This window comes from Salvelinus sp. IW2-2015, linkage group LG20 (genome assembly GCF_002910315.2).
Source record: "Salvelinus sp. IW2-2015 linkage group LG20, ASM291031v2, whole genome shotgun sequence".
NCBI lineage: Eukaryota > Metazoa > Chordata > Actinopteri > Salmoniformes > Salmonidae > Salvelinus > Salvelinus sp. IW2-2015.
In genome coordinates this window covers 324,399-349,016 of record NC_036860.1, presented here as the reverse complement: position 1 = coordinate 349,016, position 24,618 = coordinate 324,399, and the positions used below count along the sequence as shown (strand labels likewise).

Sequence of the window (24,618 nt, the reverse complement as noted above, 5' to 3'; positions counted from 1 at the left end):
ATGTATATAGCCTGCTATACACACAGAGACAGAACACATAGAACCTCTTGATGTACTGGTGTGTCAGTATAAAGCAACAGCATGTCCTTATGGATTACACTGGTTCTATTCTATTCTATACAGACATATGTTATACCCACAGACTTACTGCTGCTGGTAGCATTGATCATGCTGAGTGACAGAGGACTATTCTCCATCAGGGAGACGTTGCCGTTGCCTTAAACATGGTTTCCCCTCCAGGCCCACAGGAAACTACTGGCTCACTGCTGTCTCACTCTCTGTGTTTTTTGTGTCTGTGTGTGTGTGTGTGCGTGTGTATTTTTTCATTTGGCATGGTTCAGGTATAGTTGGACTCATGGTAACAAATGAGCTCCCAGAGAAAAGGTGATGATGTGTGATGAAATGAAAGCCAGTATAGAGTCATAATACTCTGAGTCAGAAACGTCCCCAGCTCAAACCTATACTGATACCACAGTCAACGTCAGGCTCCTATTCTCAGGAGAGACATAATGAGATGCGACATGTAAAGCTATTGTTTCCTGTAACCGGGGTCTTCTGATCATTAGACACATGCAGAAAGGCAGGCAGCGTTCATTTGACGTCAATGACCCGGCTGCCTCGTCGCTCTATTCCAGGGCTTTCGCAGGAAGGATGGCTGTGACAGGTTGACAGCGCTGTGCCTTAGGAAAGACAATTCTCAATCACCAGCGCCATTCAGATAGCGCCATTCAGAATAGAAATAGACACAATGGAATAATTGAAGTGTTTCATGTACTGCCATGTAAAACAACCTTTGGGCTAATTGTTTTCTATTAGTCGGAGACAATAGGAGTTTGGGAAGCGCCAGGTGCTTCGCTAACTGACTCTCAAACACCACTATGCAGAAACCCTTTGTTATTCGCTCACACACAGCTTCCAATGATTCAACACATCAAACCCAGCAGCAGTAATGTAATTCATATCATAACACTGAGCCAATGAGAACGGATGCTTGATTTTTTTCTCTCCAATAGCTAAGAGTACATCGAGTCAATTTGCTGAATTATTCAATTGTCACGTTCTGACCATAGTTCTTGTGTGTTGTGCTGTTTTAGTGTTGGTCAGGACGTGAGCTGGGTGGGCATTCTATGTTGTGTGTCTAGTGTCTGTTTCTGTGTTCGGCCTAATATGTTCTCAATCAGAGCAGCTGTCAATCGTTGTCCCTGATTGAGAATCATATATAGGGGCTTGTTTTGTGTTGGGATTTGTGGGTGGTTGTTTCCTGTCTCTGTGTTTTCTCTGCACCAGATAGGGCTGTATCGGTAAGCCACATTTGTTATTTTGTATTTGTTTAGTGTTCAGTATTTTCGTAATTAAAATCATGTTGAACACGAGCTACGCTGCGTCTTGGTCCGATCCCTGCTACACCTCCTCTCTCATGAAGAGAGGGAAGGCTGCCGTTACATCAATGGATTAGCTATATTAATTGTGGTGAGATGGTGTATCGCTGTGGCGTGTGTGCGTCGCGTGATGTCTCAGATGGTATGTACACTATAGAGCAGGGTCGGAACAGTTTGGAGATTATGGGACAATTATTAGACTAAAGATAAGGACACAAAGTTCAAGCACACTTAGTAGTTGTTTTGTTTGGAACACAGCCCTGCATCCCCGCCTTTACACAATTACTGTTGTTGTTTACGCAATCCAAAAACGGTCCATTAACTAATCACAATCTGGGTCAGGTGGGCATCATTTCAAAGCTTGCCAACATGACTAGCTAAATGATAAAATATGATCTTAAAGGCTTTCACAAGGCAATTCATAGAAGTAGATAGTCATTTTGTTGCYCATTAAATGGAGTCATGAGTGCCTTCAGATGTGTGGTCTACGGCAAATGTTCTTCACAACAGACAAACATCGTGTAACGGTTTTCTTCCTGGGATGAAGGAGAGGACCAAAATGCAGCGTGGCTAGTGTTCAACATGTTTAATGAACAAAAGAGACGATAACGTGAACACTATACAAAATACAAAAACAACAAACGTGAAAACCGAGACAGTCCTATCTGGTGCAGAACACAAAGACAGAAGACAACCACCCACAAACCTAACACAAAACAAGCCACCTAAATATGATTCCCAATCAGAGACAACACAAAACACCTGCCTCTGATTGAGAACCATATTAGGCCAAACATAGAAACAGACAAACTAGACACACAACATAGAATGCCCACCCAGCTCACGTCCTGACCAACACTAAAACAAGTAAAACACACAAGAACTATGGTCAGAACGTGACACATCGTCTCATTCTGTTCAGAACAACCAGGGTATGATGCCATGTCATCTAGTAACTGTACATCAAACATAGTGATCATAAACACTGACACTGTATATTACATGAGTTGTATGATGCCATGTCATCTGGTAACTGTACATCAAACATAGTGATCATAAACACTGACACTGTATATTACATGAGTTGTATGATATGGAAATGTGGAGTGTATGAAATTCAGACATCATTTTTGCAAAAGTTGCCCAATTACTGGGAGTGATTGAGGCAACTTCTGTCACGCGTGGTGCTCAAGTTCAGAACGGCTGTCAGTCAAAACCCATACAGCACTGTGAAGCACAGAGCCAGAACTCTGACGTCATTTATAGCATGTTACTGTACAGTAACTGCATTACAAACCTTCCATTTTCAACCTGTATGTTGGTACGAGTGTAAAGGGCTACAAACAATATGACCAGGAATCCTGACACTCTGCACAATGGTCTGCACAGTAACATCCATATTCAATACAATTGTGCTAGTGTGCCAACTTGTGCATGAAGCGTGTGTACATGCCTTTGATTGAGTATGTGAGTGTGTGTTTACTTCTATGTGTTAGTGGGGTGTGTGTATATATGTGAGTGTGCCCACCTGCTCTGCAATTTGACCCATTGAGAGCTGAGGCACGCCACACACCTGGTCTGGGTCTGTGTGTGTGTGTGTGTGTGTGTGTGTGTGTGTGTGTGTGTGTGTGTGTGTGTGTGTGTGTGTGTGCGTGTGTGTGTGTGTGTGTGTGTGTGTGTGTGTGTGTGTGTGTGTGTGTGTAATGGTTTGAAGGCAAGTGATTATACATCATGACCCCGGGTACAAGAAGCACAGTGGGTCCAATCTCGTGCTCACTGCCGCCCACGCTCTCTAACACACACACACACACGCTGGCAGGCATCACACAAACACCCACATACAGACGCAGGTATCACTCGCCCAGAAACACACACAGATATGTGCACGCAGACACACGTGCCTGTGTCTTCTCTACTTTCTCTCTCTCTTCTATTTGTCTCTCTCTTAGCCAGGCAGCTCTATCCGTTCCCTCTGTTTTACACACATAATGAAACAGTTCCTGGTCCTACACACTCCTCCTCCCCTCCACACGTCCTTCTATATGAGATAAATTAGCGCTTGCAACAGATGCATGGAATATACACTAATGGCTACCATCTGTCACTCATCTCTAGAGAGACAGAGAGAGAATACACACTAAATCTGATCACCAGCAAGTCCGAGAGAAGAGAGAGAGAGAGAGAGACGACGAGAGAGAGGAACGTAGCAGAGAGAGGAGAGAGGAAGACAGAGAGAGCGAGAGAGAGGAGAGAGAGAGAGCTAGAGAGAGAGAGAGAGAGAGAGAGGAGAGAGAGAGGAGAGAGGAGAGAGAGAAGAGAGAGAGAGAGAGAGAGAGAGAAAGATAGAGAGAGAAGAGAGAGAGAGAGAGAGAGGCAAACAGGAGGGACATAAAAAATGTGTCACAATGTGGAGGGCCAGGCACTAGAGGCTTAGTGTAAGAGAATAAGAGACGACAGTAGACAAAGTCAGCCTAATGTCAACCTTTCTCTGAATGGTTATCAGATCATATATTTATTTTAAGACTGCATCAAGCTCCCCATGACTCCCAGTAATTTCCCTGTGTTAGAGCTGGGAGCAAGCATGGTGTAGTGCTGTTTATCAAGCATTGGTGTAGTGCTGTTTATCAAGCATGTTGTGTAGTGCTGTTTGTATCAAAGCATGTGTAGTTGCTAGTATAAGCCGTTAGTGCTGTTTATCAAGCATGGGTGTAGTGCGTTATCAAAGCAGGGTGTAGTGCTGTTTATCAAGCATGGTGTAGTGCTGTTTATCAAGCATGGTGTAGTGCTGTTTATCAAGCATGGTGTAGTGCTGTTTATCAGACAGCCATTCTCAGTTCACACCGTTTTCTCGCTCCGCTGTATTCAAGTCAGAGTTTCATATATTCTGCTAATGTTGCCACTACACTGCCACTGTGCAAATAGTCCCACATCCATTTGTAGAAAATAATCTGGGGGTGAGCACTAACATATTTCAGCCTGGTTCCTTAAAGCCACGCAGTGCATTAGCACGCTGCTTATGATGAAAGCCAGGGAAGAAACAAAGGATGATGAAAACAGAGAAGCAACGTATCTCGGTAAACAGCAGTGAGAGCAACGACTGACCCTGGGAAGCTACCTTATAAATGGTCCATGAGAACAAATGGACTAAACCCAGACAACATCTGCATGGACTTGGCCATCATTCTTTTGAACTGGAAGAAACAATTACAAGTGGAAATGAATTGCTAGTTGTTCTAAGGAAGAACATGGGAGATGAGATTGGAAAAGTTCTCCCTTGTTTTATAGATTATTAACGAGATATGTGGCGAGAGTTGTAGATTCCAATAAAACTTTTATTGTATAATCATTTTATGTACATACATAAAAGTATGAGGAGAAATTATTAATGTCATAATATTGCAAATAATGATCGCCAAATGTTTTTATTGAAGCAGCTTTGGGTTTGAAGGGCATTCATTTGATAATGGCCACAGTCACCCATCACACTGCACAACATAAACTAGCAATCCCACRGCATCAACATTCCCTATGAAGCAATCTTATAAACATTACAGGCCTAATGAAAAAGTAGCAGATATCTCCTGCAGCCTCTCATAAAGACCCTAGTGAAATCCTCAGATCAGGCTATAAASAACATCCCAGGCAGAAATGAGCAAACCCTGTTACCCTTTTAGAACTTGTTACAATTTCCAATTAAGCAGTAATGAAGATATTTTGGTCTGTATTGCTCGYTACAGCTGACTACATTATAACACAATGTTCAGCAGGCATAGGAACCCATGACGTCAACACAACCCTCATTAAAGCGGCATACCAACGGTGCAGAACAGGAACACACTCTCTKTACCCACTCCACAAAACACAAACATTTCTCTCTATCTTTCACCAAAACCTAACCGATTTGAAATGAGGACATTAAAATAGCCCATCACTGCACACAGGAAATGATAGCGCTGCCTCAACCTTGTATGCAAATATTATATTTCAAGCCAGCAGCAGAGAGAGAGAGGGGAGAGAGAGAGGGGAGAGAGAGGGGAGAGAGAGGGGAGAGAGAGGGGCGTACAGGCAGCAGCTCTGAATGTGTCTTATTGAGCAGATACTCCTGAGCTTAATAAAGCACACCATCAGTGTCTCTCTGCTCATTTGCATGGCCAGTGTTAGCTAGCCTTGCACGGCAGCAGCTCCCTCCAACAATCCATTAGTTCTGCGAGGATGTTCAGTATAGCCATGCAAATAAGTGTGAAATTGCACTGTAATCAGTCATGTAAATGACACAGGATTTCTATCTAGGCATCATCGTTCCCCGCACTCGTTTATGAAATACTTGTGAGGGAAGGAGGGAGGGAAGYGAAAATAACATTAAAAACAATGAAAGAAGTGCTTCTGTTTTGACAGCGACAGAGAAGAAAAAGATCATTAGCATGACATGAGCCAGACAGGCTTTGATTCTCTACTGAGAATTTAACTCCCTCAAACCCGTCTCCCATTYAAATTATATTWTAAATATTCAGACACTGATCAAAACTGTTCACCTAGGTAAGACTTAAGAGTCACAATCACTAGGAGTCTTCRTGTGTAAAGACTTCTKCCCTCCCCTTTGATGACAAGAAAGAGACAGAGGACGGGTGGCGGCACACCTACCAGATGAGAGAGAGCTTAACAAGTCTGTATTCCTGTACTGTGAGACGTACAGTACCTAACAGCCTGTTCTATATGGAATGTCTGGAGAAATACACTCATGAATATGGCAGCCATTGGAAAAATAATTACACAGAATGTCATTCCTACTTAACACAAATGTTGGTYGCACTTTATTTTTCAGTATAGATTTATACTATGTCAATAAATACCTTGATAAAACAATAAAACAATTTTGCAAAATGTAATTCAATATAGAAAAAAAATATATATATAATCTGTGTACGGTTTCACTAGATCACGAAGGGTAAAGATATCTATCAAATATCATGTTAAATAAGACAAGCCATCTTTTCAAGACTCGTGTTGGCATAATAGACCAAGCTGTATAAAAAAGGAAGATTGATTTCCCATAATATGCAGTAGTCAGCCAATGGGACTGGTTCCATTAGGGTTGCTGATGTGACTGGAATCAGCTGCAGACTGCACTCATTGTATAGTCGTCTATATGAATAAGCTGATGGGAGTAAGTGACACATCGACCATCCACTCACTTTCACACAGTTCCCAATGATTCATTTTGAATATCGTGCTGTGAAATACAGCCAAACTGGATAATGTTTGTGTGTGTGTGTGTGTGTGTGTGTGTGTGTCTGTCTGTCTGTAAGAGGGAGAGAGAAAGAGCAAAAAAATAATGAGGAAGAGGAGGAAGAGGAAGGATCAGGAATCTGGCTCAAATGCAATCTCAGGAGAACTAGCTCATTGAGCTGACAGCCATCAGTAAATCCGTGTGGAGCGAGAACGAGTCACTGTGGTCAAGCAGACAGAGGGAGAAAGAGAGAGAGAAGGGAGAAGATAGAGAGAACAGAGAGAGACCCAGCACACAGAGACACAGAGACACAGAGACAGATTTGATGAATACTGAGGCGCTCAAACAGACAGATGGGCTAATTTATGACTGACTGTGTGTTATGAAACATTATCTTAGTGTCGGTGAAATCAAAATAACATTTTGGGTGTAAACGTGGAGCCTGGACCTGCCAACAGATCCCCATGTGGTCCAARACATTCAGATGGCCCAGGATGCAGTGCCATGGAAAACCGTTGTGTTGTCGAACGACTGCATATTTGTTGTTTATTGTGTTGTTTGGGGTAAATTGCATGCAGCTGTATACATTGCCAATCGCATCCCACCTGCCAAAGTCAAATTAAGCCATCAAATCAATATCAAGAGTCTGGAGGAAAATAAAGGCCATTACCAGGCTACTGAATTGTATTTGTTCTCTATTCAAAATTAAAGGCTATTGACAGGCTGTTTTATTTAGTTCTCTATTCAACCACTCTCTGGTTAAAGTGGGGGAGTGGATGTGGCTGCATTTTAACTGCCGGCCCCTTTAATYCTGGGCTYTAGAGCCACTTTATGATCCCACACAGGGGACTTGTGTATGCGGGGAGTGRATTGTYSCTGGCTGAACCRGMCTGAATACACACTGTGAATGTTTTGTTGTCAAATAATGAGAGAGTGTTGGGGTCCTACCTCACCGAGAGGCACAGCAAAGATTAGACACATCTCAGRACAGAACCATTGGTGAAATGTATCAATGTCGGTGTGCACCAATCCAGGGTGGCTTTCCCCCGTTCATGGTGGGTTCTCATTTGGAACCTGTAAACCAGTTGTCATGTGTATTTTCCACTCGGAMAGTGATAGCTTTCAGCAGTGGCTCACAATCACCCCGGGTCTCATTGCTCGGGCACAAATGCTCATCGGGTTGTCTGTCTAGKCTGCATGGGAGATGGAATCAGAACAATGACCACTGAAGAAAGGCAGGAGATAACAGTAACAGTGACAGTGGTAACAGTAACAGTGGACAGCGTAATTCAACCATTATAATTCAACTACATTTCAGCACTATGCAYCTACTACAGTGCCTGGGTCTCACACATAAAAGTCAAACAAGTTTAATGAAGAAATAACATGTTTAAAATAAACCAGRRATTCCCCAGCGTAAATACCATCACTGAGACCAATTAACCAAACCAGAGAGCATTTTGTGAAAGTAGCTCTGCATTTTTMAGTTATCATTAGTATGGTCACGGATAATAAGATCAGTGTATACAACATTTWTCTCGCTCCATTTTTCACGGAGCAGAAATCTCTCTACATATCATAGAGGTTGACTTTAGTCAGCTAGCTATATGTAGAGAACACACTGTAGCTGTTCTATAGTAATGCAAAGGGGTAGGGGATATCCAGGCCTGATGGGTTGAGAGGCCACTTCTCAGCCAGAGGATTTTGATCCCTCTCGTAGCGGCTAGCTAAATTAGCATGCAGTAGACAGGACTCAGAGGTGCCCTAGCCCTTAACTCAATCTCTCTCTCCCTCCTTTTTCTCCCCTTGCTTAGCTAAAAGTAATGGATTGTGGCTGCAGCTCCAGCCTTACACCCCTCCCTTCCCCTCAAGCCGGGCAGCGATGCAGGCAGACAGGCAGGGAGGGACGAAAACAGGCAGGCAGGGAGGGAGGCAGGCAGGCAGGGCCGGAGGGTATGTTACTGAGCTCCGGGTTCCTCCACAGCGACACTCACTAACTCTAAGGCCAGCTGTCCGAGCATACGCACCCAGCGCTCCAGGATGGCCAGGCAGCCTTAACCGAAAGGTGCCATCCCCCCTCCACGCTCTTAAACAGATTGCCGCTCGCGCCACCTCACGCTGAATACCAATGAATGAAGGGGTTGCTTACCAAAATGAATGACGGGTAGCAAAATGAGACCAAAAAATTGCAAAAAAACTACGCAGCAGCAATTTCAAACAGCACTTTTAGGGAATGGATGCAATTAAGCTGCAAACACTCAACGGATGTAGACGGGCTAGAAACACTGAGTATGTTTTAGAGACATGTACTCCAGGAGTTTTAAGCATGCAGTTGTTAGAGGGGCCAGGCTGATTGAAATTCATTGGCAACATCTGCATGCAGCGCACAACATGGATGGGGGATCAGAGTTTGGAGGTCTCTGAACATCAGTTATAATTAACAAAACATTCCTGTGCACATGGGCTCCGGGGCACATGGGTAACCAATGGCAACCATTGGCAGCGCTCGGTTAAGAGATGAACCAGAGGATGAACCAGGGGGCATCAGTACCATTATGGACCCACCGGAATATGGACGTGGCAAGAAGGCAACGCTAACCGCTACCCAGCTACGCAGAACCAACCTGCAATATTACATCTCCCTATTCCATCTTCCTATTATATTTATGACGTCGTAGCAATGTGATATGACACTGACGATTATCTAAAATGTTCAAATTCTTCCCGGGCCAGGGGAATTAGGAATCTTAAAGTCTTAGCATACAGCCCACAAGCACTGTCATGGAACGATGACCGGAAGTGAAGTGCTTTACGGGGGCAGTATAATTAGAACAGCATATTGCAGCGCGTTGCTATAATTGCTCAAGTGCTCAAGCCAAAGTAATTCCCCAGATAGTCAGCAGTGTCAGTTACCCACTGAGAGCTCGAAGGGATATGACACTCCATAAGGACCAGTAGCTCTTTCTCCCCGTGCCCAGTCTGCCAACCCCTAAGGAGACTGATACGAAGATGTACGGGGTGGAGCCCTCTGTGTGAAGCATGTGGTCTGTGTGGAAGGCTAAGTACAGGCAGTAGCTGGTTGGTGGGTGGAGGTAGGGAAGGAGTCCTTGAGGTGTTTGAATTGGAATGTCCGGGTTGAGTAAGAGCACACCAGTGGTCAAGGGTGTCGTGTGAGGGTAGGTGTCTGCGATGCTCTGTGCGAGGACGCGGGCTGTGCGTGGGTGAGGTAACAGTTGGTGGTTAGGTGTCGCGGGGACGGTTCTATGGCTGGCCTTTGCAGGGTCTCTGCTTCGGTGAGTGGGAGTGGTATAGCGATCGGAGGATAAGCGTGTTGGTATAGAATGTTATTAGCTTCTATTCCCGGCGGTGCAGTGGTGATAGGAGGTGAGTGAGTGGCGCGAGGTCGGTAGGTAGGTGGGTGGTAGGCTCTATGGGGTGGTTGGTTAGGGTGGTGGAGGTAGGTGGTGGTGAGGTGGTGGAGGTAGTGGGGGGGCCGTTGTCTGGTGGAAGTAGGTAGTGTTTGGGGTAGGTGGTGGATAAGGGTGGGGGGCAGCTAGAATCTGGGTTAGTTCGTCTCCGCTGAGAGGTAACGGTGGCCTGATGGGGTGTGGCTGAGAAAAAGGTAGAATGGTAGGTGGGTGGAGTTGAAGGTGGTTGGCATTAGCCGTGTAGGTGTGGGATCGATTGAGGGAGGCGTCAGGAGTAGCATCGTGCTAGGGGTGGTTGCATGTGTCGAGCGTGGGTGGAGGCTGTAGGATGGGTTTTTGTCTTTTTGAATGTAAGGTTCATGGTTGGTGGAAGATCTGACTAGGTTATGGAGCGTGGCCATGTGGCGTATTCATGAACCTCGTTGTGTTGGATGGGATAGACTGGGTAAGGTGGTGGACTCGGGATGGATGTGTATTGTTTGTTGAATTGGATGTGCGATGCCTGGTAAGCAGGTGAGTTTTTGTGGCTGCTCGTGAATAATTAGCTGTAGGAGTGGTCTGGTAGCCTGTTGGTGCTTGGATGATTTGAGGTAGTTGGTTGGTAGTAGCGAATGCGTTGTGGACGTAGGAGGTGGTGGAGTGGTGGAAGTATAGCGGTTATCACGGTTGGTTTTGTGAAGGTTGTAGGGCTCGTCGAATTGTGTTTGCGATTGTGGTGCGAGATCACGTCACACCTTGCCTGTTGGTGCGTGTGAGGTGAGGTAGGGTTAAAAGCGGTTGGTGGAGGTAGGAGGGTTGTTGGTGGAGTAGTTCGGGTGGCGGTCTGAGTTCTGAGTTGTTCGTAGCGTGGTGGAGCGAATGCTGCCGGTGATCAATCCACTGGTGGAGGTGGGCTCTGAGTGGTTAGATGGGTCGAGTGGAATGTGTTAGTTGTGATCTGTTTTGGCGGTGAGTGGGTAGGTGGGGGTGGAGGTCGTTGAGGGTTAAACGGAACGTTGCGTGTCAATGCACCTTTCCTAGGTAGTGGAACTTACGGCTCACCGAATCAGCATTATTCGTTGGTTTAAATATTGGTTGGGTGGTGGTTGGTAGGTAGGGACCTCGATGCTGGGTAAGATGTGATGTCCAGAATCCGCGGGTGTGGTGGAAATCGAAGTTAGGTCAGTCTTGGTGAGTGGAGCGTGGAGTGCGAGGTGATTGTGGGGTGTTGGTAGATTGTGTGGGTAGAGTAGGTTGTTGTGTCGGAACCGAGGTGGCGGAGGGTAGATGTTTGACAGACACTCGAGTCGCGAGCGCTTGTTGTTTGTTTTTGTTTTAGGCTGGAATCAAACAACCAACATGGGAGCTCATGTGCGTCAGCACCTTGTCCTCGCGACTAGTTCTACGATCTCTACACCGCTGCAACAGAAACGGGCGGCCGGGGCGAGGGCCTTTAAGCGTCGCAGGGAATAGTATTATAACAATGGTCTATGTGTTTTTCCAGCCCTGGGATTAGCACAATCGATATGCTGATAGGAATTTAGGGAGTTCTTGTTTTTACGATTTAGCCTTGTTTAAAAAATCCCCAGCTACGATGAAATGCAGCCTCAGGGTGTGTGTTTCCAGTTTACAAAGAGTCAGATAAAGTTCGTTCAGGGCCACTCGATGTGTCTGCTTGGGAGGAATGTATACGGCGTGCATTTGATTGACGAGAATTCCCTTGGTAGATAAATTGCGGTCGACATTTGATTGTTGAGGAGTTCTGAGATCAGCTGGAACAGAACGACTTGAGTTCTTGAGTGTGTGCTATGATGATCACACCACTTTCTCGTTAATTCATAAGGCTATACCCCCCGCCCCTCTTCTTACCGAAATGTTTGGTGGTGAGGTGGATGGTGGAGGTAGGTTGTGTTGGTCTGTTGCGAGAGCGGGCTGGGATGATGTGCTTGTGAATGATTAAGGAATTAACCCAGCTCGGCTGCACCGGTGGAGTGGCATCTCCGGTTTAGTGTAGCCTGTGCCCTTGGTGGGTGGAGGTAGGTGTTAGAGCCGTGCAATTATTATTGCACTGGTGGTGGGTGAGGTCTGTGAGTATTGGTAGGTGAGGTTAGAGTGAGTGCAGTGAGTCGCACGATGTAGGTGGTTGGCTAGATTCTGCGCGGGAAGGTTTGTTCTCGGTTCGTGTGGGAGAATGGGTACTAGAGTGCGCGCCGGAGGTAGATGGTGGATGGCTAGATGGTTCGGATGTGGTTACATCAAGATCACGTGTTCGGTGGTGGGATTGTCAGAAGAGACTGGACGTAGGAGGTGTGGAGATGGAGCGTGGTGGATCGGTAGGTGGTAGGGTGAGTGAGGTTGAGGCTAGGAGGTGGTGGAGTAGGATGGAGTGGAGGTGAGGTAGATGGTGTGGTGGAGATAGCTGGTATTTATGCTGAGATGCTCCTCTGTGTTAACACCGCCTCAGGAACAGATCTAAACACACACCCAGCCATCAGAAGAAGAGGAAGAAACACTGGGTGGCTGCTCTGAATCGACAGCAGAAAAAGCTGACGTTCCAGCGAGATGTATTTGCACACAAAGGGCTCATCGGTGTCCCCTGATCTGGCAAATTCTTATCGGGCTTTTTCCCACAGAATTCAGACAGCATCTTTAGGTACACCTAATTGACGGAGCGGAGATCGTCTCATTTATAATACATGCGGTAGGCCAGCCTGTCAGACAGAGAGATGTGGGAGAGAGCAGATGCTTATAGTGCTATATGTACAGAGGCCTATCAGCTATTTCACGTGTCACTGGGGGACGGATGTGTCCCCATTGTGTCCTCTAGGTGCCATTAATGATCAAATGAATGAATTAATGAATGGTTCAGTTTACACTCTTAGAAAAAAGGGTGCCAAAAGGTTCTTTCGACGCGTTGCCCCATAGGATAACCCTTTTTGGCCAGGTTAGAACCCTTTTAATTCCATGTAGAACCCTCTGTGGTAAGGGTTCTACATGAACCCAAAATTGTTTCTACTTTGATCCAAAAGGATTTCTTTCTACCTGAACCAAAAAGGGATTTAAAGGGTTCTCTCCATCCGACGGACAGCGAGAATAACCATTTTAGGTACTAGATAGCAATTTTTTTCCTACGAGTGTAAGGTAACAGGTGAGTAATCTGGTTAGTCTGGTTTGACACGGAGATTACAAACATGAAATGTGAAATCGAAAACTGCATTTCTCCACAGATACATGCATGTCACTTCTTCCATATTCATTAGTCGGGTACGACGACTAAGTCATTGGTCAAACCCTTTGGACTCCCGTCTCACGTTATATTGTGAGTAAGGGCCACTACATGGTTCTGTGTTGAATGGTGGAGCTGGGCTATTATGTTCCAAGGTACATGTTATGAACACATATGCTTTGAACCAATCTGACTCTGAGGACAAAGTAATGTATCTGGGAAGATTTGTAAAGCACTTTACAGTGCGTGTTCCATTCCAGATATTTAAAAACGTTTCAAATGAAAATGGATCCCAATTAAAACCACACAGCAGTGTAAGTGCTTCTTGTTTTTTTTGTAACCAGTTGAAACATTTCTCCCTGGGAAAACCTCTAAAAACATACKTTTTTTCTGCCTGTACTGTGAGCTCTGATAAAAGCAGCCTAGACAGGCCTGAGCTCAAGCCATTTTGCCAGCCATTCAGGGAGATGAAAATGCAAAGCTAAAAATAKTAGCTACACATTTCAAAAGGCAAGAGAAATGCATATATACACCAACTAGCAACAACCCTTTCTCCTTGACTGCTGGGGAGAAAAGGCTTTTGGTCTCAACACATTAGACATTTTCAGTGAAACCCTTTACAGTTAGACATACCTTCTCCTTCACAGTATGTGAAGTATGTATGTGGTCATGTTATAGCCACCTAAGAGATATCAGCAGTAGCTTTAGATTCAGGTGAATCATCAAGGCTAATGACCGTACATAGTTAAGGTCAAATACTCAGGATTTGCTAACATAATAAGTGTACTGTGCTAGCATTACAGTACTATATGTATCTACTGGTGCTGTGGCCTTGCTATGGGTATATAGTCTTGTCTGTTGGATCACCTGTTGAAGAGCATCCATTTCAACAGGGGGCCAGAGGTCGTGGTCCTGGCTGGGTGTTTGATTGAAAGGTGGGGAGCCACGATGCCCACAGCCCTGCCCCAGTGGAGCGCTGAGCGCCAGCGTCTGGGCTTGGGAGGGCCACAGTGCTGCTGACTAACGGAGCGTGTCTGCTGACAGTCAGTGTGTCTGACTGATAGGATCACCCCAGGAGGCTCTTCCAGGGCCTTTACAAAGTGCCTCTGATAGGCCAGGCCCATAGCTTTACCGCCGGGCCCTGCCAACAAATTAAATTTAAGCCCCGCTAATGTATAGAGTAATCATAGAGTGGTGTTGATACATTTTTCAGCAGGGTTACCATGGGCACGACTGAAAGCTTTGCYTGGAATCAGAGACGGGCAGGAACGSGGCYGGGAGAAACAGCTGCCTGTAACCTTAGCATGCCACTGGAATCCTCCACTTCTAAGGCAAGGACTCATATGAAAGAACAACAATAACATGCCATTATGAGATGTAACATTTTGCAGTGACCTGCGGTTCCAGGGGGAAATTTGAAAGAAAAGCAATTTCACATTAAACTATCTGACACAGAGCAGGTCATGGAATGGTGGTGAGGAGGGGGAGATGGAGAAGGGGGAGTGAGGGGGGTGGGGTGGGGCACGGAGCCCCCGTAACAGCCACTGGCCAACTAGAGCGAGACACACATTCCCTCTGCCGAGTTAAAAGGGCTGGAGTGGATGAAATTTCAAAGCCTCCCCTGCAGACAAACACTCCGCTTTGCACACATCAGTGCTGAGATGTTCAAATATTCCACTCCACAGTTGCAGCCTGGTTCTCTTCCCTGTACCGCCGTATCAGACATGGTAGCACTGTGATTAATGAGACAGGAAAAATACCTCTCTCTTTTCTCCCATTGTGRTTTTATAAATTCAATGAAGCTAAAACTGCACTTAATTAAAAATGTGTCTCAGCGTCGTATTTCCCATGATGCTCGGCAGCAGGCAATYTAGGAAAATMAAAGGCAATTGGAGATAAGAGAGGATGGATTTACATGTGTGGGACCTTTGTRCCCTCCCACCTGTTATGACCTATAATGTAAAGTTTTGCAGCTGGGGTTGATTAGCCAGCTAGTAGATAGCATACATCATASYAGACCTTTRAGAAACTGAACACAAAGCATAGCTAGCTACACTTCTCTGCATGCACAACAACACAGTCATCTGAACACCATGGTGCAGTGCTACTTCATGTCATTCTTCTCTTCCTCTCATTTAGAATCGTTTGTRATGAATACACTGGATGTGTAGGAACACTGTAAATACTCTAGGAAGAACATTGCATTGACATATTGATACATGATTSTGATTTAGTAACTGATTTGTAATTTCATGGAGTTGATCCGTTGGCAACTGATGAGCAARTCCTATGTCATTTGTGCAATAGTTAACATTGCTCAATATAACATCTTAAAACAAGGTARAATCAAATTCATGACCTTGGTCTGAGTGTGATTCATATGGGGAAGCTTCCAAAGTAGTGGGTCGGTTTTCTTACGTTCCATATTTAGGCCTAGTTGTGAGATGTCAGAACAGAAGACCAAGAGGCTGGATCAGTAYGGARGGATCATGTGACATGATGACACARCTTACAGGATAWATATTCTCTTCCTGTCCACAGCTCTCTAACATCTGGCCTGCTGGTGTCAGATTCCTCCATCCACTACCAGCATTATAGTATTATCACCCCCGCTCTCTCTGCCCTCTCTCTGCTAGCTAGCTATTACTACTACTACATGACTCTTGGCACGCCTTGGAGATCTGTGTCACAATCACTGAGTAATTACAGTGACTAATGTAAGGACCATTCTCGTGRCTAACCTCAGACATTRCATCAAGATCTGACTGGGAAGAAATMAATTGGCAGTGTAATGGACGTTACGTTCGGTTTGAACCCTYACAAAACATATACTCTTTYGAACCAAAGCTTCCTTTTCCCKCAATTCCCTGGTGGGGGATGGTTTGCCAGCTCAGAAACAGAGAGTAGAGCTCAGGTTCTTTGCCCTTGTCATTGCATCTGCACTGACCTCTAAAAAAAATGGACAACAAAGATCATATCACGAAACCAATACTAGCACCGACGGCCTTTGCACAAATTGATTTAGCCACCCAGAACTCACTCCCATCTCAATGAGGTGGCAGGATGCTCACAGCATAAATCACTGTCACACAAACACCCTCTAGTGAAATGTGATTTTTATCTTTAGGATATTTTTTMGTTCAGTATGTCCCGGTTGGTGTCTAGCTCTGTGATAAGTGGTGGTGAGTGATGRGAAATAAACGGTTAGCGCATTACGCTAATATTGAGCTCTCACCGCATATAGGTGCTATCACACGGAGAGGGTGACACAGCTGTGGTRCCCTGCATTTCAGGAGGTAGTGCAGAGCCCTGTGTTATATGGCTCATAGATCACTAATGTGTGGGTGAGAGTTGTCTCCGGCTGCCGGCTTGGCGGGGATGAAGCACAGATACTTTATGGCACAACCGTCAGACGTAAGCATGCTACCGAGGCTACAAGGAGAAGACGACTAAAAATAGAAGATAAGCTTTTCCGAGGGGCCCCGGAGACAATAGTTTCATACTTTCCGTTGTGTACATTGGGATCAAGAACCAGTACAAAGCGTCTAACCGGAGCTATGAAGCACAAGACCCAGATAAATGAAGCAAAGAAAGCCAGGCAATCCCAGAAGCACCCTCTATAAAGTATAGAATGACATGATAAATGCTCCAGTGTGTTAAATACACCAGGATAGACTGTTCTATCCTCCTTACAACTGACAACCTCTGTTGCTCACTTAATTACAGCCAAGCGCAACACACTACTGTGTCAATTATCATGTGCTTTAACTCGTCTGGCTATTTTTACCACAGAGTTTCACTCAGAACTTTTTWCCTTKTTTTTATTGCTATTCTGCTCAGATCTTGTGGCTGAATTCCATTCCACACACAGAGCTGTACAAACATAAGGGGTTTAAGGATTCAGATTGGTGGAGGGGAYCCTAATCTTCTGTAATTGGCGGAATGGTTCTCATTTTTATCGACTCACTTTAGAAAGCGGCGCRCGTCGACAGCCTGCTATCGTTCTAGGGATTTGAGGTGACTATTACTTTTCATAAGGGCCAGAAAAGGCAGGTRTGTCTGGATGTMAACGSACATGTTAGACCTGATCATCATTAATCAGACCAATACTACATCACRGAGCACCAGCCGGGTCACGGAAATGGACAAATAACACAAGGACGCYCAAACCTCTTTCATACATCACATTTGCAACAGCCACTATTTAGCATGGTGAGATAATCCATTCTGGGGTTCATCATGTGAAAATGGGACTAAAATGGTAAWGCTCTGRCAGCCAATAGCATCCTCTGCKSCACCAGATGCCTAGCTTCTGGATTTTGCTTAATTGCCATCTTCAGATCAATCTAWATCCAAATGTCAACTGAATCTACAACAGAATTTRCCCTGCATTTTGTCAGCTGAATATCCAGTATATTTCCTTACATTAGAAAGCAGAGGTTTTCTGTAAGTCCTTATTGTATGCACATGTAGTGAACTACACTAAGGCCTATTGTTATCCAGGCCTGAGAGAAAGGTGTTGCTGTGCTGACATACGTTGGTCTACATGGCCAACTCTGTGTCCACCCCTGCTGACCTGTGTGCCCATTAGCCTTGACATAGTGATGGGGCATGGTACTGTCTATGTCAGCCCCACACAGAGAACACCCACTCTTCATCTGGTCCACATACACACAGCACGCATCACACACACACAGGACAGCAGGTGGATATGGACACTAGCATACTGATCTCTACTACACACTTGTGATACAAATACACTTCACACGTTTGGTGAACGCATAAACTGTACACAAACATGTGCATACATAGTCCCACATGTAGGACTACTGTGTACACACGTATGCAAATTAACATGGATATTCATGCACTCCCATGTGGCCACACATGGACAAAGAAACACAGCTACAAACAGACTGAAAATACACACACATATGTTGGTGGCAACTTAATTGGGGAGGATGGTCTCGTGGTAATGGCTGGAGCGGAATTAGTGGAATGGTATCAAATACATCAAACACATGGTTTCCAGGTGTCTGATGCCATTCCATTCGCTGCATTCCAGACATTATTATGAGCCATCCTCTTCTCAGCAGCCTCCACTGGTTCACCCATAAATAAACACACACAATAAAAATACACTCACATATGATCGCCCATAGAGAATACAGACTTGTTTGAACACACACACACACACACACACACACACACACACACACACACACACAAATATTACTCTTAAATCTCTGTTTATCGTACACATGTCCACTGTTCAAATGACAACAGTGGACCCCTCTCGGTAGTGGTAACTGGAACACAGTAGGAAACAAAAAAGCCTCAATATCAAAACAGAAGAGTCAGTCAATATGGAAAGTGAGAAGTTAAGGTAAAAGAGAGACCCRGGTGATCAGTGTGCTGACCCGCTRCACGCWAACTGTCYTCAACAACATCCCAACCATTCACACACAGAACCATCTACCACATCAAGACCCGCCCCCTCCTCTTCCCCCTCAGCCATTCCACCATCCTCAGAGAAACCCCTACACAGCACTAGCTACTTCTCTCACAGCACTATTTATCCTCTCTCTTCCCTCCTTCCCTCTTTCTCTCCCTCTCTCTGTCTCTCCTCCTTTCTCTCTGTCGCAGCCGCCACATTCTCAGTGCGCCGCGGTCGAGAACATAAAAGGGTTGAGAATAAAAGACAAACCGACGTTAGGAAAGATGGAGATGGAAAATTAGCATAAGAATACTCACAGTGGGTTGGAGCGSGGCTGGAGCGTGGCGGTGGTCCTCTCTCTGTCAGATACAACCTGCACACAAGATTYAGAAAAAAAGAAAACTAGGCTGTGAGAGCGGCAAAGAGAGAGGAGGAGAAAAGAGGAAGGAGGAGGGGGCACATCATCCAACGCACGCGCCACACAAGACATAAAGAAATAAAGAATTCCTCGAGGAAGGTAGAAAAAAAACAGAGCGCAGAGGAGGAGAGAMGGAAAAAAAGAAGAGAGGGGGGCGTGAAGAGGTGGGCTGTCTTAGGGAAATATAAAAAGAGACAGACACATGCGGAGCGCTCCGGTGCGCGATCACATCTGACAGGTCTGAGCTGCAGTCCGCCTACCTCCTTATCGCCCTCACTTTTCCACAGRGCTGTGCTGTGCTCTCCTCTACCCAGGCCACAGCCATGGACTGGTCCTCACGCTGATGTTACGGGAGATTCAGCACAGGGGAGCTATCGCACTCATCGCCATACGTTAGCYTCACACACTGAGGATTGCACACGGATCACCCACCCAACTCCACCCCACGCACCTCAATCCCACCCACTACATCCCCCCTCCCCTCAATTGTGAAAAAAGAGAAAGAGAGAGCGAGAATACAGCCTGCTTCAAATGAATGAGAGCATTCCCAGTGGCATTGAGGCAATTACAGAGGCTGGCGCTGTTTTCTGTTTACCCCTCACCCTTTCTCTCTRGCTCTCTSTCTTCCCTCTCTCTCAGGCTGGTACAGTGTCTGTTTTCTCTCTCTTTCCGTCTCTCTGTGCTCCAGACATATGCCTCTATTAATGTAGCTTCTGTCACTTCAGCTGCTTGGTCAGATTACTCCGTCTCTGCTTCCCCTGTGTTCTACCCACATTGAGTGCCTACGCGTCCGCCCGCTTGCCTAGCGCCTGCCATCCTGCCCGCCTACCCACCTGCCTGCCTGCCCGCTACACATTTCAGTTGGCCAAACACATCCCTGAGTCTCCAGCCCACCTTGAGACAGACCTCACCAGACCTTGAGACAGACCTCACCAGACCTTGAGACAGACCTCACCAGACCCCACTGCTGCCACACCTTCCTGTCTGATTCTAGGAGGGAGGAACAACTCACAGTTATCATAATCCCTCCAGATTTATCACACCTCGCCTGGTGTGACAGAGGTTTATTAAGAGGCTAGTTGGTAGTGGAACACCACAACTTAATATTAGCACAGACACACACACACGCACACACACACGCACGCACACACACGCACGCACGCACGCACGCACGCACGCACACGCACACACACACACACACCCACACCACATACACACACACAGCATCCCCACCTCCCTCATCTACCAACCTCCACACTTTATCTCCCCTCAATTAACATCTTTAGTGTGAGCTGCTATTATCTTAACCACACAGAGTGCTGATGTTCCTGGGAGGAGGAGAGGAGGGAGAGGAGAGGAGGAGAGAGGACAGGACACTATTAGTAGAGCAGCAGAGAGGACGGTGGTGGTGGTGGTGGGGGGGCTGTGGACAGAGGGCTCTGAGCTGCTGCTGCTGGAATACACAGGGCTAATTAAAGCCATATTCAAACATGGCTAACTGCTACCCAAGGTGCACGCTAACAAACATCTACACAAACAACCTTGTTACAGCATAAACATGTGGGCTAGCCCCGAGGATTGTCTTTCTTTGTGAGGATTAATCGTAGAGAGACAGGCATGTTCAAGTGAAAGTCATGACAACAAAATAATCTAAATCTCTTCTGACTGCTCACTGGTGTTTGATCATGTTWATTTTCTCATACCTCTCATATGCATTGCTACGCTATCAAATCATTCAACATGAATGGCACWKTAAAAAACAATAGACTTGCCAGCCAGCTGCTGTAGAATTCCTATAAATTCAAAGGCCCTTGTAAAARGCAGTCCTTTGAAGCYRYMGGTAAAATTGCCAAGTACCMGATGTGCTTTAGGCTTACCWCACCGCCCTACAGCTCGTTTCCTTGTCTTAATGTCTTGTATACTCTATTCTATCCGTTTGCCTGCCCTCGCCCGCCTCCATTCCGCCCTAAGACACCATCAAAGTGCCCATTAAGCCATCAAAGTGCCCACTTTGTCCTTGCTTCTCTCTGTGACAACCACAAAGTGGGTGACGTGMTCCCAGAGCACCTATAACGATAGAGGTGGGGCGGACGTCTGGCTGTTGTGGCCGGTGGCTCCAACCCCTGGCCCAGACCAGACCATTAGGAGTATTCTATTACTGTTGGGTTAACCTGTCACGCTTGGCCGTGGCTCTCTCTTTATGGTCTGACTGCTCTGAAAGGGCAGGGGATAAAACTCTATCAGTGGGACAAACGATCCCACGCTCCTTCATTTATCACACGCCCAGGGATCCCCCCATGGCGGGCAGCGGCGGCGGTGGCCAGGGCCAGAGTCTGCGGGGGTATCCTTCACTCTGGTTACCATGGGGACCCCCCAGGGCCTACGCAGTGCTGGGCTGGGAGGACAGAGGCGGACAGACCGGCCCCATTCCACACAGAGACTTCCATTCTTAATCACAGGATGACTCAGGTAATAGCAGTCTGAAAACCACGTAGCAGGGACAGAGCCGCCAGCTAACACACTGGCCAGCACAGGTGGTTTAGTTTGCAGCACACACACACAGCTCAGAGTAGTGATTAAGAAATGAGACTAGTGATCAGTAGGTTACAGAGGTCAATTTTTCATGGGGTCACATAGCTAGTGCCCCCTCAGCTAGGTACTTAGCCACAATTGTTTTGGGTATACACTGAGCTTGGAGAGTGGATCAAATGTCAAACTCAACTTCACCCTATGGAAAGGTTCAAAGCAAAGACATGACAGTGAACACTTTGGTTATTTACAAATTCATACCGTAATGACACAGGCCCTGTTCAATCTGCACACATCCCCCTTCAGGAAACAGGTCTCTCCTCCTTTTTTCACCGGATCTATCAAGGGAGGGCGACAATTAAATTACTTTAATTTGATTAGGAGATAATGTGTCCCACTTAATGGAAAGGACAGACTTCACAACACACCCAGATTAGTTTGGTGGATGCCTGCTTATAAATGAAGACAGGCCCTCCTTTCATCAATTAAGTCTGATGTTCAGATGCAGTTTAATGGTTGGGGGGAAGGGATGAGGAGGGGTGTGTTCTCTACAGAAAGAGGGAGTCTGGAAATATGGGGTCAGGAGAGGTATAAGCACGCACGGCTTAAGATTTGGTATTAGCATGACACAATCAATGTAAGTCATTACTAGCCATCCATGAAAAGTAAAGTGGTTGTGAGCTACGTAGTAGGGGGCAGATGGCCTGTTGTCACAACATTACAGACCATGTATTGCCTTGCTTTCCTTTGTGTATTGCTATTCAATACTGCATCTCAATTTACAGACAGTGTCTGGTTTCATTGTAAAGGTGATGTAATGTTAACTCACTGATAATGATTTACTATGGTCTGATAGGCTATACTCTACAGCCGAACTCTGTAGCCCCTAAATACTTCAGTACAACAGCTGGTAGACAGCTGAATAACCTACATATTGATCTCCATATTACAATGAAGTGTTTTCAGTAGTTTGTGTAAACCTAACCCAGGCTGCCTTACCCAGGCTGCCTAACCCAGGCTGCCTTACCCAGGCTGCCTTACCCAGGCTGCCTTACCCAGGCTGCCTTACCCAGGCTGCCTAACCCAGGCTGCCTTACCCAGGCTGCCACCCTCTAACGCTGGTGTACGTCAAGAACAAGCATTATTCAGGCCTACTTACTACAAATTGTTTGGCGCATTCATATTTTCCCCATACAGACCTACTTAGTCATTAATTTCTCAAAAAAGTATATATTGTTGTTATTTTGCTAGTATAATGTGTATTTATTGTGCACAAGTAAAAATAGAATCACACGTTTTACCCATCTCTCTGTGATCGGCGATAACTTCACAACAAAGTTGACTGCAAATACAAAGTTGCCAATGTCTTTGCAATTGACACAAACAAGTGACGTTTAAAAAATATGCTTCAAATTAAAAATACAAACAGTAGGCAATAGGCCTATTTCAATCATATTGAAATACATTACATTTTACATTGTATTTTTTTAAACAGAAGCTTATCCAGAGTGACTTACAGTTCATTCATCTTCAGATAATTAGGTGGGACAACCACATATCACAGTCATAGCAGTTCATTCATCTCGTAGACTAGGGGGAACCACATATCACAGTCATTGTCAGTACATCCATCTTCAGATAGCTAGTGGGACAACCACTATCACAGTCATAGTCAGTTCATTCATCTTCAGATAGTTAGGTGGGACAACCACATATCACAGTCATAGTCAGTTCATTCCATCTTCAGATGCTAGGTGGGCAACCACATATCACAGTCATTGTCAGTACATCCATCTTCAGATAGCTAGGTGGGACAACCACATATCACAGTCATAGTCAGTTCATTCATCTTCAGATAGTTAGGTGGGACAACCACATATCACAGTCATAGTCAGTTCATTCATCTTCAGATAGCTAGGTGGACAACCACATATCACAGTCATTGTCAGTACATCCATCTTCAGATAGCTAGGTGGGACAACCACATATCACAGTCATAGTCAGTTCATTCATCTTCAGATAGTTTAGGTGGACAACCACATATCACAGTCATAGTCAGTTCATTCATCTTCAGATAGCTAGGTGGACAACCACATATCACAGTCATTGTCAGTACATCCATCTTCAGATAGCTAGGTGGGCAACCACATATCACAGTCATAGTCAGTTCATTCATCTTCAGATAGCTAGTGGGACAACCACATATCGCAGTCATAGTCAGTACATTCATCTTCAGATAGCTAGGTGGGACAACCACATATCACAGTCATAGTCAGTACGTCCATCGTATGGTGAAATAATTCTAATGTTAAGGACAGATTTGAATGGAGAAAGCTGATCCGAGAGCAGCGGCCGTTTTCTGTCCAGTATCGACACATGCTCCTACAACGGGGCTCAGCGGCCGTTCTTTCTGTCAGTATCGACACATGCTCCTACAACGGGGCTCAGCGGCCGTTCTTTCTGTGTGGTCTTTTGGGAAACTCGTGTTACTGTACATCTTCGGCCGTTGTAGGAAAGATGCATAGTTAAAACACTCGTAATTCTAAATTCAATCGCTATCAGCAAACATGCTATCGTTGGTTTGGCAGTGTAGGTCTAGTTGAGGCTGTGTATTTTGGAAATATCTTTGTAGATCCATGTAAATACAAACGCCTTTGTTATTGTTTTTGTTTTGTTGATGAAAAGGAGAGGAGAATCTGGCAGTGTGGTAAAAGAAAATCCAGTACATATTCTGCTGTTCTTTCACGCGTGCAATGATGTCCGAGAAAATAAAACAGTGTTCGTTGTTTGCAGTAACTTCTTTGTTGTTGTAATATCCAAACAGACATGTCAGTTTCACCAGCTAAGGCTTTCAGGTTTAAGGCTGCTTTAACATCTGGTTCCTACGGCAACTAACTCTGCTCTAACATCTGGTTCCTATGGCAACTAACTCTGTAGCGCATAAAATACTCCAATAAAACAGCTGTTATACAGAAATACGTTGCGAAGAAGTAAA

General features: G+C 45.5%; 1 long non-coding RNA gene across 1 annotated transcript in view; it reads right to left on the bottom strand.

Moving 5' to 3' along the window:
- Positions 1 to 24,618, bottom strand: part of LOC111980429 (uncharacterized) — a 153,668-nt gene that overhangs the window by 28,573 nt on the left and 100,477 nt on the right. The window contains exon 3 of the long non-coding RNA XR_002879461.3: positions 18,994 to 19,049. This is a non-coding gene — a long non-coding RNA (uncharacterized lncRNA). The remainder of the gene's footprint in view (positions 1 to 18,993; positions 19,050 to 24,618) is intronic.